Consider the following 15,818-nt stretch of genomic DNA (forward strand, 5'->3'; position numbering starts at 1 on the left):
TCGATTTGTTTGAATCCCCCCAATACTGAGTCTGTCCCTCGGCTACTGGGCGGGCCTTCAGGTGCTTTATCTTCGAACCCCGCTGGTGCCGTGGTGTCTGGTTTCCCATACAATGTTGCAATCACTTCCCTATTTGTGTCCTTTGTCCCTGGGATCATTCCATTACTCTGCTAACTGTCCCGGAGATTGCTTCATTAGTATGCAGAATGTTCGTTTCGGTGCTGTCTGCTCTCTTTGCCGACAGAATACACAGTGGCTTGTTGCAGCCTGCTTGTGCTGCAAACTTTGTCCATTTTACCCTGCAAGCTTTGCGTTCCTCCATTTTGCATTGAGGAAATAGCCAACTTTGTTGGCTACAGGGCGACATGGTGGAACAATGGTTAGCACGACTGCCTCACAGTGCAAGGAACCCGGATTCAATTCCAGCCTTGGGTGACTGTGGAGTTTGCACTTTCTCCTGTGTCTGTGTGGGTTTCCTCCGAGTGCTCCACTTTCCTCCAATCCTCCCGTAGATGGATTGACCATGATTTAAAAATTGCCCCTTAGTGTCCAGGGATCTACATCTGACACTCGGATGGCGAATTAGATTTTCTCCATTTTGAGAGATTCCGAGAGGTTGGACAGCCAGTCTGCAGCTTTGGGTGGTGCTGCTGACTGCCAACCGAACAGGATTCTACGGCAGGCGATCAGGGAGGCAAAGGCAAGGGCGTCCGCCCTCCTCCCCAGGAATAGATCTGGCTGGTCCGAGACCCCGAAGACCAACACTTTCGGGCATGGCTCCACCCTCACCCCCACCACTTTGGACATAGCCTCGAAGAAGGCTGTCCAGTACTCCACAAGTCTGGGGCAAGACCAGAACATGTGGGCGTGGTTGGCCAGGCCTCCTTGGCACCGTTCACATCTGTCCTCCACCTCCGAGAAGAACCTACTCATACGGGTTCTTGTTAAGTGGGCTCTATGTACAACTTTTAGTTGCGTCAGGCTGAGCCTTGCGCGCGTGGAGGTGGAGTTGACCCTATGCAGTGCTTCGCTCCAGAGTCCCCACCCTATTTCGATCCCCAGGTCCCCCTCCTACTTCATTCTTGTTGCGTCCTGTACGGTGTCATCCCCTTCTACCAGTCGGTCATACATGTCACTACAGTTTCCTTTATCTAATATGCTTGCGTCTAGTAACTCTTCCAGTAGTGTCTGTCGTGGTGGTTGTGGGTATGTCCTTGTTTCAATCAGTGTATTAACCAAAAGTTTTACCCAAGTCCCTTATTTGTTAGATGAACAAGTTCATGGTTTAACATAATTTTATTCACAATTCTCTCACTCGACAAAGTATGACTCAGACTCATAGCTGAGCTTTAAGTTTTACCTGAACTTAGTGAAGGAGGCTGATGAGGCTACGATCACTCGATGTGGATGTCTTCTCTGGGCTTCGAAACCCAGGATCCCTTCTTCTTGCAATGGTGTGCCTGGGGGACTCCCAGGTTATCACTCAGAATCTGTTCTGATGTTCTTTCCTTTATACTGGTCTGCTAGCATTGAGGTATAGGTATACTCCCACAACCGGCCATTATCCCATCCAGACCTCAACTCATTAATGGGAAAAACAGGGTACACCTGTTTATCCAAGGTGATTCAGTCAAGACCCGTTGTCCCCTAAAACACTCTCGTCTGACCAGCCATTGGCCCATTTATTTTTTATTCATTCGTGTGACGTGGATGCTCGGCCAGCATTTGTTGCCCATTCCTAATTGCTCTTAAACTGAATGGCTTCCTAGGCCATTTCAGAGTGGGCAGTTAAGAGTCAACTGCATCGCTGTGTGGGAGTGGAGTCACATGTAGGCCAGACCGGGTAAGGATGGCAGATTTCCTTCCCCGAAGGACGTTAGTGAACCAGGTGGGTTTTTACAACAATCGGCAATGGTTTCATGGCTACTTTTAATTCCGGATTTTAATTGAGTTCCAATTTCACCCTCTCCTGTGGTGGGCTTTGAACCCAGCACCCCAGAGCATTACCGTAGATCTCTACATTTCCAGTCTAGTGACAACACCACTACACCACTGCCTCCCCATGTTATGGAGTCTGATGGTTTCTTTTGTCTGTTCTACGTCATGCTGCAAAGTTGATCACCTGTGTCTGGAAATTCATTACATATTCATAGCTTGGGCTTGTTCTTTTGTGGGTAATTACAAAGTCCATATAGCAATAAGAAGTTCATGTGTTGACTTGAGTGTTATTGCAGATGGCCAGTATCAATTCCAGCCAGGGCATCAAGTGATTATAGGACAGTTTCTGATCCTGGCCCATGTGCCTTGTCAGCCTGTTTTCAGTACCACAGAAGACATTTTAAAATGCTGCTCTTCAGGAGGTTTCATGCTTTAAATGCGATCATAGCAGACTGGGCACAATAAGCTGAGCAGATGTGTTACTTTTTTCAGGCTGCTGCCATTATAGGGGACAACCGACAAAAGTTGAAACTCCTGACTGCCTGTGGGGCCCCCACCTCGTGGCATCAAAAGCCTGACCTACCTGCGGCCCCAAATTCTAAACCCATTGACGGAGCATTATCGTTGGTAATTGTACAAAGGTTCAACACGGCTTTGAGAACCCCGGGGGAGTCAGTCACAGAATTCCTGAGACAACTACATGTGGTAGTCACCACTGATGTATATATTAGGTGATTTGTGGTAAGGCCCTGTACTACAGGTTCCCTGCCTGCTGGCTCCGCCCAGTAGGGGGAGTATAAATATGTGTGCTCCCTGTACCGCAGCCATTTCGCCAGCTGCTGTAGGAGGCCACGCATCTTAGTGTAATAAAGCCTCGATTGCATTCAACTCTCGTCTTTGTGTAATTGATCGTGCATCAATTTAATACACTAAAGTTTTCAGAAGATGGACCTCTGCATCAAGCCGGATCGCCTGCAGCTGGATCAGCAATCAGGCAACGCCAAAAAGGACTTTATACATTGGCTAGCCTGTTTCGAAGCTTACATCAGGTCTGCACCAGACCCTATTCCGGAAGCTCAGAAGATTCAGATCCTCTACATGCGGCTGAGCTCCAACGTCTTTCTGCTTATCCAGGACGCGCGGCACCATGACGACACCATGGCGCTACTGAAAGAAAACTACGCTCAGAGGACTAACACGCTTTACGCCAGACACATCCTCTCCACTCATAGTCAACTCCCTGGTGAGTCAATAGAAGATTTCGGGCGTGCTCTAATCCCCCTAGTCAGAGACTGTGACTGTCAGGCTGTCACGCCCACGGAACATTCGAACTTGCTTATGAGGGAAACTTTTGTTATGGGGATAGGGTCAAATTACATCTGCCAGCGCCTTTTAAAAGGGGCCATGCTCGACCTCGCGACAACCAAAAAGCTTGCGCTCTCACTGAGGATCGCCTCACACAACATCCAGGTCTACACCCCCGGCCGCGCGGCCCCCTCCTACGCATCGTGGACTCCGCAGACGGCCGCCCCGTCGGGGACCCCACTCAGCCAACCCCACGCCTGTTCCGTGAGCCCGCCAACCAACCCCGGCAGCACCAGATGTTACTTCTGTGGGCAGCCAAAACACCCCCGACAATGCTGCCCAGCCCGGAGCGCCCTTTGTAAGGCCTGCGGCAAGAAGGGGCACTTTGCTGCGATGTGCCAGGCCCGCTCGGTGGCCACTATTGTTCCGACCCCCCCCCATCAGGGGCTGGTTTAGCTCACTGGGCTAAATCGCTGGCTTTTAAAGCAGACCAAGCAGGCCAGCAGCACGGTTCGATTCCCGTACCAGCCTCCTCCGGACAGGCGCCGGAATGTGGCGACTAGGGGCTTTTCACAGTAACTTCATTGAAGCCTACTCGTGACAATAAGTGATTTTCATTCGTTCATTTCATACGGCCAGTGGACGCCGCCATCTTCCCCTCCTCGGACCACGTGCGGCCCATGGGCGCCGCCATCTTGTCCTCCCCAGGAGCATCAAGTGCCACCATCTTATCTTCCCCACGACACGTGCGGCCCGTGGGCGCTGCCATCGTACCAGGACCCATCGTCTGCCACCATCGACTACCAGCCACGTCTCGCCTCGGTCACGATTGGCTAGTCTCGCCCACATAACCTAGCAACCGCCTCTACAAACGTGAAAATCGATGGGCACGAGATCTCCTGTCTGCTGGACTCCAGGAGCACCGAGAGCTTCATTCATCCCAATACGGTAAGGCGTTGCTCCCTCGCGGTACACCCCACCGCTCCCTGGCCTCCAGGTCACATTCCGTGGCGATCCGGGGGTTCCGCATAGCCACTCTCACTGTCCAGGGTGTGGAGTTTACCGGCTTCCGTCTCTACGTCCTCCCCAGCCTCTGCGCTGCCTTACTACTCGGCCTGGATTTCCAGTGCAACCTCCAGAGCCTAACATTGAAATTCGGCGGGCCCCTACCACTCTTTACTGTGTGTGGCCTCGCAACCCTAAAGGTCGGTCCACCTTCCCTATTTGCAAACTTAACCCCAGATTGCAAACCCGTCGCCACCAGGAGCAGACGGTACAGCGCCCAGGACAGGACCTTCATCAGGTCCAATGTCCAGCGACTGCTTCGGGAAGGCATCATCGAGGCCAATAACAGCCCCTGGAGAGCCCAAGTGGTAGTGGTGAAAACTGGGGAGAAACACAGAATGGCCATGGACTACAGCCAGACTATCAATCGGTACACACAGCTCGATGTGTACACCCTCCCACGCACATCTGATATGGTAAATCAGATTGCACAGTACCGGGTCTTCTCAACTGTGGATCTAAAATCCGCCGACCATCCGTAAGGCAGACCGCCGATACACTGCCTTCGAGGCAGATGGCCGCCTCTACCACTTTCTCAGGGTTCCCTTCGGTGTCACCAACGGGGTCTCGGTTTTCCAACGGGAAATGGACCACCTGGGCCAGGTGGCTGTGGGCCACCTTCCCGTACCTTGACAATGTCACCATCTGTGGCCACGATCAGCAGGACCATGATGCCCACCTTGCCAAATTTCTCTGCACCGCCTCTCTCCTCAACCTAACTTACAACAAGGAGAAGTGTGTGTTCAGCACGAACCGATTAGCCATCCTCGGCTATGTGGTCCAGAACAGAATTCTGGGGCCCGATCCCGAACGCATGCGCCCCCTCATGGAACTCCCCCTCCCCCACTGCCCCAAGGCCCTCAAATGTTGCCTGGGGTTCTTTTCTTACTACGCTCAGTGAGTCCCAAATTATGCGGACAAGGCCCGCCCACTCATCCAATTCACTCTTTTTCCCCTAATGGCCGAGGCTCACCAGGCCTTCAACGGTATTAAGGCCGACATCGCCAAGGTCGCGATGCTTGCAGTCGACGAGACGTTACCCTTTCAAGTCGAGAGCGACGCATCAGACATCACTCTAGCCCCCACCCTCAACCAGGCAGGCAGGCCCGTGGCATTCATTTTACAAACCCTTCATGCCTCTAAAATTCAGCACTCCTCAGTCGAAAAAGAGGCCCAAGCCATCGTTGAAGCTGTGCGGCATTGGAGGTATTACCTGGCCGACAGGAGACTCACTCTCCTAACTGACCAACGGTCGGTAGCTTTCATGTTTAACAACACACAGCGGGGCAAGATCAAAAAAATAAAATCTTGAGGTGGAGGATCGAGCTCTCCACCTACAACTACGAGATTTTATATCGCCCCGGTAAGCTCAACGAGTCTCCCGATGGCCTATCCCGAGGTACATGTGCCAGCGCACAGGTGGACCGACTCCAGACTCTGCACGACAATCTTTGTCACCCAAGAGTCACAGGTTTGTACCACTTCACCAAGGCCCGCAACCCAACACAAGTTGCTGGCTGAACCATCTTTGGACTTGAAAAGGGCCATAAAGATATCCCTCTCACATGACAATGTGGAGAAGGGAGTCCAGGAACTCCAGGGCTTGCTAGATATGGAGATGAATCACATTGATCACACCCCATTCAGGTGAGCAAGAGGGACCCAGCCACCATTGGCCAAGGCTCTCTACGGCCCGGAAAGGTGTCTCCCCTGAGCCCCAGGAGGAGGATTCACAGCGGTGCTACACCTGTGGTTGGAGAAACAGTGGAGACCAGAAGCACCAGATCCAGCATGGGCAACATGTGATTAGCATGGTTGCTTCACAGCGCCAGGGTCCCAGATTCGATTCCCTGCTGGGTCACTCTGTGCAGAGTCTGCATGTTCTCCCCATGTCTGCGTGGATTTCCTCCGGGTGCTCCGGTTTCCTCCCACAGTCCAAAAACGTGCAGGTTAGGTGGATTGGCCATGATAAATTGCCCTAAATTAAAACATTAGGAGGGGTTATTGGGTTACGGGGATAGGGTGGAAAAGAGGGCTGAAGTGGGTCGGTGCAGACTCAATGGGCCGAATGGCCTCCTCCTGCACTGTATGTTCTATGTATGTATGTATCAGTAAGTGCGCAGCCCTGGTCGAGGGACGTGCTCACCCAAAGCCAAAGCTTTGGACCTAGCACAACCCAACGAAGACAAGTGCATGCAGCTAAACTGCATTTCCACACCAAGATTATCCCTGATCAAAATAACCGTCCATGTTAATGGCCACCCTGCTTGAAAAGAAAACTGACACAGGGGCTGCTGACTCGGTCATAGGTCAGCACATGTACCAGAAAGTCCGGACAGGAATCCAACGCCTGCACCTGAAAGACACTGATGCACGTTTGTCAACATACATGGGAGAACCGTTGGTCATCGCGGGCACTACAACAACTCCGGTTTCATATGGGCAGCAATCCGTCTGTTTGCCGCTGACACAGTGCGAGGGCCCAGACCCAGTCAGTTGGGTCATAACTGGCTGCAGAGGGTCCACCTGGACTCGCAGCAGATTTTCAAGATGCACTGCAGTAACCCACCAAGGTTCCTTCGGCAGCACCTTTCAAACCCACGACCACTACCATCTGGAAGGACAAGAGCAGCAGATACCTCGGAACACCACCACCTGGAGATTCCCCTCCAAGTCACTCACCTGACTTGGAAATATATCGCTGCTCCTTCACTGTCGCTGGGGTAACATCCTGAACTCCTTCCTTAACAGCACAATGGGTGTACCTACACCTCAACGTCTGCAGCGATTTAAGAAGGCAACGCACCACCATCTTCTGAAGGGCAACTAGGGATGGACAATAAATACTGGCCTAACCAGCGATGCCAACATACCGTAAATTAATTTGAGTTCCACAACCGTTGGCAGAGCAAGCGCTGGTGAAGCAAGGAGAGATGCAGCCTCTACCCTTTGCGACAGCGGACTTACGGACTTTGTCGGGGGAGGGACGACCCGATTAATCTCCCTGTGGGGCTCATGGAATACAAGCTCCCCCTCTGCGGGGCGGAGGCCTAATAAAGGAGCTCATTAATGCAGACCGATAAAAGCCAGCCAGGATGGGTACAGACATCTTCGGATAGTCCCGGCTGGGACTGGATGTACTGCTCACCGCCTCGCAGCCTCGCATTTATTTACTTAATAAACATTTGAATTTAATCCTTCCTGGGTGTTCTGTGATTATAATAATTATCAAAGAGATAAATGTTGGAAAATATCAGCTGGGGGCAGCTGGGGGCAGCAGGGTAGCATGGTGGTTAGCATAAATGCTTCACAGCTCCAGGGTCCCAGGTTCAATTCCCGGCTGGGTCACTGTCTGTGTGGAGTCTGCACGTCCTCCCCCTGTGTGCGTGGGTTTCCTCCGGGTGCTCCGGTTTCCTCCCACAGTCCAAAGATGTGCGGGTTAGGTGGATTGGCCACGCTAAATTGCCCGTAGTGTTCTAATAAAAAAGTAAGGTTAAGGGGGGGGGGGGTTGTTGGGTTACGGGTATAGGGTGGATACGTGGGTTTGAGTAGGGTGATCATGGCTCGGCACAACATTGAGGGCCGAAGGGCCTGTTCTGTGCTGTACTGTTCTATGTTCTATGGTCTGTCAGCATCTGTAGGGAGAGAAAAGAGTCCAGATGACCCTTTGTCAAACCGAAAAGACAGAGAAAGTGGGAAATATTTATACTGTGGTGAGAATGAAAGATGAGTCATAGCCACAGAAACCCTGGATTTTATTCAGTTGGGACAATGACAAGTTCAAATTCCCACCTATCTGCTGCTCGTAGTCGCATCTGTGGGCAGGACTATGGCGCAGTGGATTGCACTGCCGCCTCATGGCGGCGAGGTCCCAGGTTTGATCCCGGCTCTGGGTCACTGTCTGTGTGGAGTTTGCACATTCTCCCATGTTTGCGTGGGTTTCGCCCCCACAACCCAAAGATGTGCAGGGTAGGTGGATTGGCCATGCTAAATTGCCCCTTAATTAGAAAAAAAAATGATTGGGTAGTCTAAATTTATTTCTTTTAAATAGTCGCATCCGTTTCCCCGGTCAGTTTTCTAAGCTTCAGGAAACTCCTGTTACTGCAGAAATAGTTGGATTGTCTGTGAGAGACGTCAATCAGAGAGCCCACCCACTCTGCCCATTCTCTCCTCTTCCTCTACCACAGCTGCTTCACTTCCTGTAGGGACTCAAAACCAAGTCAGGAGATGGTGAGTGAAGGAGCACAATTTACAATCATTACATTGCACAATATCCACACTAATGTTCAGGCAGTCTGACTATCCTGTGGGCAATCAGCTGTGGAAATGCCCCTTATGCTGTGTCAGAAGATCCAGCTCACAGACCTGTTTACTCTGTGCTTTGTGCTGAGCTGTTTGATTGGCTGTGTGTTGGATATTGAGGGTGTTTATTGGAAACATTTCCCTTCTGATTTACAGGCTGAGTTTTGTTGATGGGTCATTGCTGAATATGAGAAGGTGAGGTGTAATTATCTGGGAGGGGCAGAGACATTCAAGCCATTTTTTCCCGCGGCGCCAGTCAGACGCTTGCAGTCGATTCTCCGAGGAGCGGAGAATCAGCGCCATTTGCATTGGCGCGGCGTCGGTCGCAGGCCGCTGTCCACGGTCGGGCCGCCAATTCTCTGGCCTTGATGTGCCGAGCGGCCGTGCGGAAACGGCAGAGTCCCACCGGCGCCATTCACACCTGCTCGCAGCCGGTGGGAATTCTGCGCGTGGGGTCGGGGGGGGGGGGCCTGTGGGGTGGGGAAGAGAGCTCCTTCACCGTGGGGGGGCCTCTGATGGGCTCTGGCCCGTGATCGGGGCACGAGCCAGCCTCTCCAGCCCCATTTTATTATGCGGCCGGCTCCTGAACCCCCACGTCATGTTCGTTGAGGCCGGCGTGCTGAGGAAGACCCCCCTCTGCACATTCGTGCGTGCGTGGGTTGCCGCAGCCCAACTGTGCATTCGTGTGTTGGCACGGCCCAACTGTGCATTCGAGGGTTGGGTCGAGGCTGGAGCAGCGTGAACCGCTCCAGCGCCGTGCTGGCTCCACTGTGGGGGTCAGAATCGCTACTGCCCACGCCCGTTTCACACCGTCGTGAAACGCGATGGCGTTCACAACGGCGCAAACATTATGTCTCCATTTTAGAGAATCACACCCAGGTTTACTCGGCGCTTTGTGCTGAACTGTTTGATTGGCTGTGTGTTGGATATTGAGGGTGTTTATTGGAAGCATTTCCCTTCTGATTTACAGGCTGTTTTGTTGATGGGTCATTGCTGAATATGAGAAGGTGAGGTGTAATTATCTGGGAGGGGCAGAGACACATTTATTCAAATGTTTTTCAATGTCTCCTTTAAAGATTTTACCTGAAGGCCTCGACCTTTCCCAGAAGCCTGGGCTTGGATTTGATAGTTCTAATAATAATCGTTATTAGTGTCAGAAGTAGGCTTATATTATTAACACTGCAATGAAGTTATTGTGAAAATCCCCTCCTCGCCACACTCTGGCGTCTGTTTGGATACACTGAGGGAGAATTCAAATATCGAATTCACTTAACAAGACGTCTTTTGGGACTTTTGGAGAGGAAACCCATGCAGACACAGGGCGAACGTGGACACTCCACACAGACAGTGACTCAAGTTGGAATCAAACTCGGGTCTCTGGAGCTGTGAAGCAACAGTGCCAACCACTATGCTGCCGTGCCGTCCAGTTTTGCCCAGTGCTGTGTCTGAGAGCCGAATTTGGGATGTGCAGTCTGAGTGAGTGCAGTGTATATAATTTCCCAGATAAAGCAGCACACATTGCCCAAGCAAGGAGAAAACAAAGGTTAACTTTAGTTACGATATACAGTCTCCCGGAGCAGATCAGGGTTTTTAGACTAGTGGTGTAATCCCCCGATAAAGGGGAAACCCTACTCCCTCATTACTGGGCAGCTCGTATTCAGGGGAGGTCGTGGGAATCTAATAGTTCTGACACCGGGACCTCCATGATATAACACCCCCCCCCCCCCCCCCCCATTCCCGGATATATGTCCATGTCTGTGACCAGGACCAAGGAACCCCTAGTTGCCTGAGCCAGGGAACAGCCATTGGGGGCCAGCCTGCGGTATCTGGAGGGGAGTACCGATCTGGGGAGCGGCATTTCCTCGTGGAGTGTCTTGAAGGAGTCATTGGCACGGAGGCGGCTGGGGGCACTGACACAAGTGACTCTGATGGTGACAATACATCCATGTCAGTCTCCGAATCAGAGTTCAGTAGGATTTTGTCCGGCATACCTGTGTCCTCGGTCCAAAACCAGCTTCTCTTCACAGAATTTACAGTCCAGAAGGAAGCCATTCCGCCCATCGAGTCTGCACCAACCCTTGGAAAGAGCATCCTAAGCCCACGTCGCCATCGTATCCCTGTAACCCAGTAACCTCACAAAGCTTTTTTGGACAGCACGTAGCATTGTGGATAGCACAATTGCTTCACAGCTCCAGGGTCCCAGGTTCGAATCCCAGCTTGGGTCACTGTCTGTACGGAGTCTGCACATCCTCCCCGTGTGTGCGTGGGTTTCCTCCGGGTGCTCCGGTTTCCTCCCACAGTCCAAAGATGTGCAGGTTAGGTGGATTGGCCATGATAAATTGCCCTTAGTGTCCAAAATTGCCCTTAGTGTTGGGTCGGGTTACTGGGTTAGGGGATAGGGTGGAGGTGTTAACCTTGGGTAGGGTGCTCTTTCCAAGAGCCGGTGCAGACTCGATGGGCCGAATGGCCTCCTTCTGCACTGTAAATTCTATGTAAAACTGTCAATACGGGAGAACACCTGATGCATATGCAAAAAGAAAGAAAATTCCTGAGCCCCCAGGCGCCCAACCGCCACGGATCAACATCCCCCCCCCTCCCCCAAATCCGCTCCATGAACACGTCTGGAGGCTTCCCACCCCTTTCCAGTACCTTATGCTGGAAGTCTCTATCTAATTCTAACTTCCTCATTTCCATTTCTCTCTGCATTTCTAACTGTTTCATCTGTCACTGGATCTTAGCCAATTCTACTGACTGTGGATACGGCCTTGGCTGCATTGCCTTCAAATTAAATGTGAAGCAATTGCATCAATTACCTTCTTAGCTTTAGCTGGTACAACCAGTTTCAATTCCCTTGCCAATTCGATAAGCGGGTCTTTGCGAAGCTCCTCCAAAAATACCAGAGTTATGTTGGCCACTTGGAGAATTGTCTCAGCAAAGCACAGAGCTAAATCGCTGGCTTTGAAAGCCGACCAAGGCAAGCCAGCAGCACGGTTCGATTCCCGTACCAGCCTACCCGGACAGGCGCCGGAATGTGGCGACTAGGGGCTTTTCACAGTAACTTCATTGAAGCCTACTCGTGACAATAAGCGATTTTCATTTTAATTTCATTTGGGAGAAAATGTGAAAAAGGAGGAGAATAAAAATATTTTTAAAAAAACGTTGCTAAAACTTTCTTCATGAATTCCATATCCCAGTTAGGGACGTGGACATTCACTAACACCAGGGCGCTCCCTCTAACCTTCCACTCACCATCACCTATCTAACCCGTGTCCCTTATTATGTTACTTGCCGAGAAAGCCACCCTCTTACTAATGAACGCCATTTACCCCCCTTGCCTTCATATCCTATAAATGCGAGGCCTTTTCTCATTAGAACGGAGAAGGATGAGGGGTGACTTGATAGAGGTTTATAAGATGATCAGGGGAATAGATAGAGTACAGTCAGAGACTTTTTCCCCGGGTGGAACAAACCATTACAAGGGGACATAAATTTAAGGTGAATGGTGGAAGATATAGGGGGGATGTCAGAGGTAGGTTCTTTACCCAGAGAGTAGTGGGGGCATGGAATGCACTGCCTGTGGAAGTAGTTGGTCGGAAACATTAGGGACCTTCAAGCGGCTATTGGATCGATACATGGATTAGGGTAGAATAATGGGGTGTAGATTAATTTGTTCTTAAGGACAGCACGGTGGCATTGTGGATAGCGCAGTTGCTTCGCAGCTCCGTGGTCCCGAGTTTGGTTCCGGCTTGGGTCGCTGTCTGTGCGGAGTCTGCACATCCTCCCCGTGTGTGCGTGGGTTTCCTCCCGCGGTCCGGGGGTGTGCAGTTGGGTGGATTGGCCGTGGTGGATTGCCCTTGGTATCCAGGGTTGCCCTTAGTGTTGGGTGGGGTTACTGGGTTATGGTGAGAGGGTGGAGGTGTTGGCCTTGGGTGGGGTGCTCTTTCCGGGGGCCGGTGCAGACTCGATAGGCCGAATGGCCTCCTTCTGCATTGTAGATTCTATGATAATCTATGATTAATCTAGGACAAAGATTCAGCACAACATCGTGGGCCGAAGGGCCTGTTCTGTGCTGTATTTCTCTACGTTCGATGTTCTATATCCATCCTCAAATGAAACACTTCTCCCACCCACCTTTTTATCAACCTCGTTTGACCTTTAACCCTCAAGTAAGTCTCCTGCATAAAAAACACATCCGCCTTTAAACTCTTTAAATGGGTGAATCCCCGAGACCTCTTAACTGGCCCATTCAGTCTCCTTCCATTCCATGAGACCATTCTGGTCGGGGGGGCTCCAGACACGCCACCCCCCAATCAACGCCAATCAGCCATACCCAAATCTGAATGGACTCCCCAGGCTCCGATATCACCACCTCCTGGATCCTCCCAAGATGCCACTCCCCCTCCACAACTACTCAATAAAGAAACCTTCCATGTCAGCAACCAACCCCCCCCCCCCCCCCCCCCCCCGCCCTCCCCCACCGCCGCACCACCCCAACTTAAACAAAAAATTCCAGCACTCCAGGCTTGCTTCCTAAATCAAGAACAAAAAAGCGAGAAAAAACAATCCCCATGCAGCCAGTCGCGCCCCCCCCCCCCCCCACCAAACCTCCGTTACCTAGCATTTCTGCTAGCCAGGTAACCCCCACCCAAGGCTAAAAACACAATTCCCTTATAATAAAAAAAACCCTTATACCCCGCCCCACCCGACCACCTTGTAACCACAAACCCCTCCAACTCCTCCACTCTCTGTGCTTCCCACTATGTCCCATACATAACCCCATATCCGTAGGGCAACAAACATTACAAAATCCAACTCTTACACATTAACAATACAAAGTGGGTAACAATAGTACATGAAGACAAACAATTTCCCCCCCCATCCCCCACCAGTAGAGTTCCACAGCCTTGCAGGTGAACCCACCCAGCCTGGTATGGCAACTGCTCGGCCCAGGACCGCAAGGAACTTCAGAGAGTCGTGAATACCGCCCAGTCCATCACACGAACCTGCCTCCCATCCATCGATTCCATCTACACCTCCCGCTGCTGGGGGAAAGCAGGCAGCATAATCAAGGATCCCTCCCACCCGGCTTACTCACTTTTCCAACTTCTTCCATCGGGCAGGAGATTCAGAAGTCTGAGAACACGGACGAACAGACTCAAAAACAGCTTCTTCCCCACTGTCACCAGACTCCTAAACGACCCTTTTATGGACTGTCCTCATTAATACTACACCCTGTCTGCTTCATCCGATGCCAATGCTTATGTAGTTACATTGTATATATTGTGTAGCCCTATTATGTATTCTCATGTACTTTCTTGAATTCTGTTCAATTCCCTTTCTTCCAATGTACTGAATGATCTGTTGAGCTGCTTGCAGAAAAATACTTTTCACTGTACCTCGGTACACGTGACAATAAACAAATCCAATCCAATCCAATCCAATCCAATCCAAGTCCTCAAATGTCCCCCAATATGATCTCTAAAAAAGGTACTCTTTTTGCACTCTTTTACCCCATGTGTGGCCTACAAGTGAGCCAGGTATATCATCTCAAATCGCATCTTGCCCCTCAAAAGCCTTGGCCTTGTTGAACCTGGCCCTTCTCTTGGCCAGCTCTGTGCCTAGGTCATTGTAGATGTGGACAGCATGCCCTTCCCAGATGCTTTCCTGAGTCTCCTTTGCCCACATCAGGATCCTTTCCTTGACCAAATACCGATGGAGCCATATGATGATCGGCCACAGCAGCTCCCCAGCTCTCGGCCTCCTCCTCGATGATCAATGAGTTTGATCAACCTCTGAAGGATGGTTATAGACCCCCTCACTCACCAACGTCCCAAACATCCTTGCCACATATTCAGTGGCCTTCGTGCCTCAATGCTTTTCAACAGCTCCACAATCCTTAATGATCTGTTGAACTGCTCGCAGAAAAATACTTTTCACTGTACCTCGGTACACGTGACAATAAACAAATCCAATCCAATCCTTAAGTTTTGCCTCCTTGAGCATTTTTTCAGATCATCGATCTTCTCCCTCAAATTCTTCTGACCCGTCCGCCATCATCAACATTTTTTCCTCCAAAGAGGCAATCCGATCTTTGTGCTCAACCACCGTCTCCTCCACTTCCTGATGCCTCGCAATCTGCGCCTCTAGCCTCTGTTCCAACCTCTCCGGGGCAGCCTGAATTGGCTCTGCCACTCTCGCCAGGTCCTCGGAGGCCTCAAATTCATCTGAGAAAAATTTGACCAACTGCTCTGTTGACCACTACGTGGGCAACGACACCATAAGTACCATCCTTGTTGAGCCATGCGTGTCATCCCGGACCAAAGAATGCCCTTTTTTCAACACAGCCCTTGTTTGACAACTCCTCAACATCACCCAGCAAAAAGGATAATATCTTGTTCTGCCCTGGGAGCACTTTCCCTACCTGCTACCTGCAACATCCCCGTATAATGGGCAGAAAGGGCCAAATTGTCCTTCCTAAGGGGGGAGCTACATTATGTGCAGCCACTCACTCCATGGTTGCCACTGGAAATTTACTGTGTTTTGGATTATAGAATTTACAGCGCAGAAGGACGCAGCGCAGTAACAGAGTGGTCAACACTGTGGCTTCACAACGCCAGGGTCCCAGGTTCGATTCCCTGCTGGGTCACTCTGTGCAGAGTCTGCATGTTCTCCCCGTGTCTGCGTGGATTTCCTCTGGGTGCTTCGGTTTCCTCCCACAGTCCAAAGATGTGCAGATTAGGTGGATTGGCCATGATAAATTGTCCTTAGTGTCCAAAAAGGTTAGGAGGGGTTATTGGGTTAGGGGGATAGGGGAGGGCTTAAGTGGGTCGGTCCAGACTCGATGGGCCGAATGGCCTCCTTCTGCAGTGTATGTATGTTCTATGATGCTGTTCGGCCCATCGAGTCTGCACCGGCTCTTGGAAAGAGCACCCTACTTAAGTCCACACCTCCTTATCCCTGTAACCCAGTAGCCCTACCAAACATTTTTTTTTTGGGCACTGAGGGTAATTTACATTGGCCAATCCACCTAACCACATCATTGGACTGTGGGCGGAAACCGGAGCACCCCGAGGATACCACATTGACACTGGGAGAACGTGCAGACTGCGCACAGACAGTGACCCAAGCCGGGAACTGAACCTGGGAACCTGGCGCTGTGACGTACGTGTTGACCATTGTGTTCACGTGCTGCCCTAAGTTTTCTTAAA

The 15,818-nt window shown here is 51.2% G+C and overlaps 2 protein-coding genes across 3 annotated transcripts in view; both read left to right on the top strand.

Moving 5' to 3' along the window:
• Window positions 1-15,818, top strand: part of LOC119976643 (zinc finger protein 721-like) — a 999,221-nt gene that overhangs the window by 265,572 nt on the left and 717,831 nt on the right. The window lies entirely within an intron of this gene.
• LOC119976637 (zinc finger protein 345-like) overlaps window positions 1-15,818 on the top strand; it is a 51,675-nt gene that overhangs the window by 29,518 nt on the left and 6,339 nt on the right. The window contains exon 1 of one of the 2 annotated variants that reach the window (XM_038817277.1): window positions 8,518-8,538. The exons of the other annotated variant lie outside the window; for it this stretch is intronic. The gene's annotated coding sequence lies outside the window, so the exon portion shown is untranslated. Of the gene's footprint in view, window positions 1-8,517; window positions 8,539-15,818 lie in introns of those variants that run through there. 2 annotated transcript variants of the gene reach the window in all.

Source organism: Scyliorhinus canicula, chromosome 13, assembly GCF_902713615.1.
Source record: "Scyliorhinus canicula chromosome 13, sScyCan1.1, whole genome shotgun sequence".
Classification (NCBI taxonomy): Eukaryota; Metazoa; Chordata; class Chondrichthyes; order Carcharhiniformes; family Scyliorhinidae; genus Scyliorhinus; species Scyliorhinus canicula.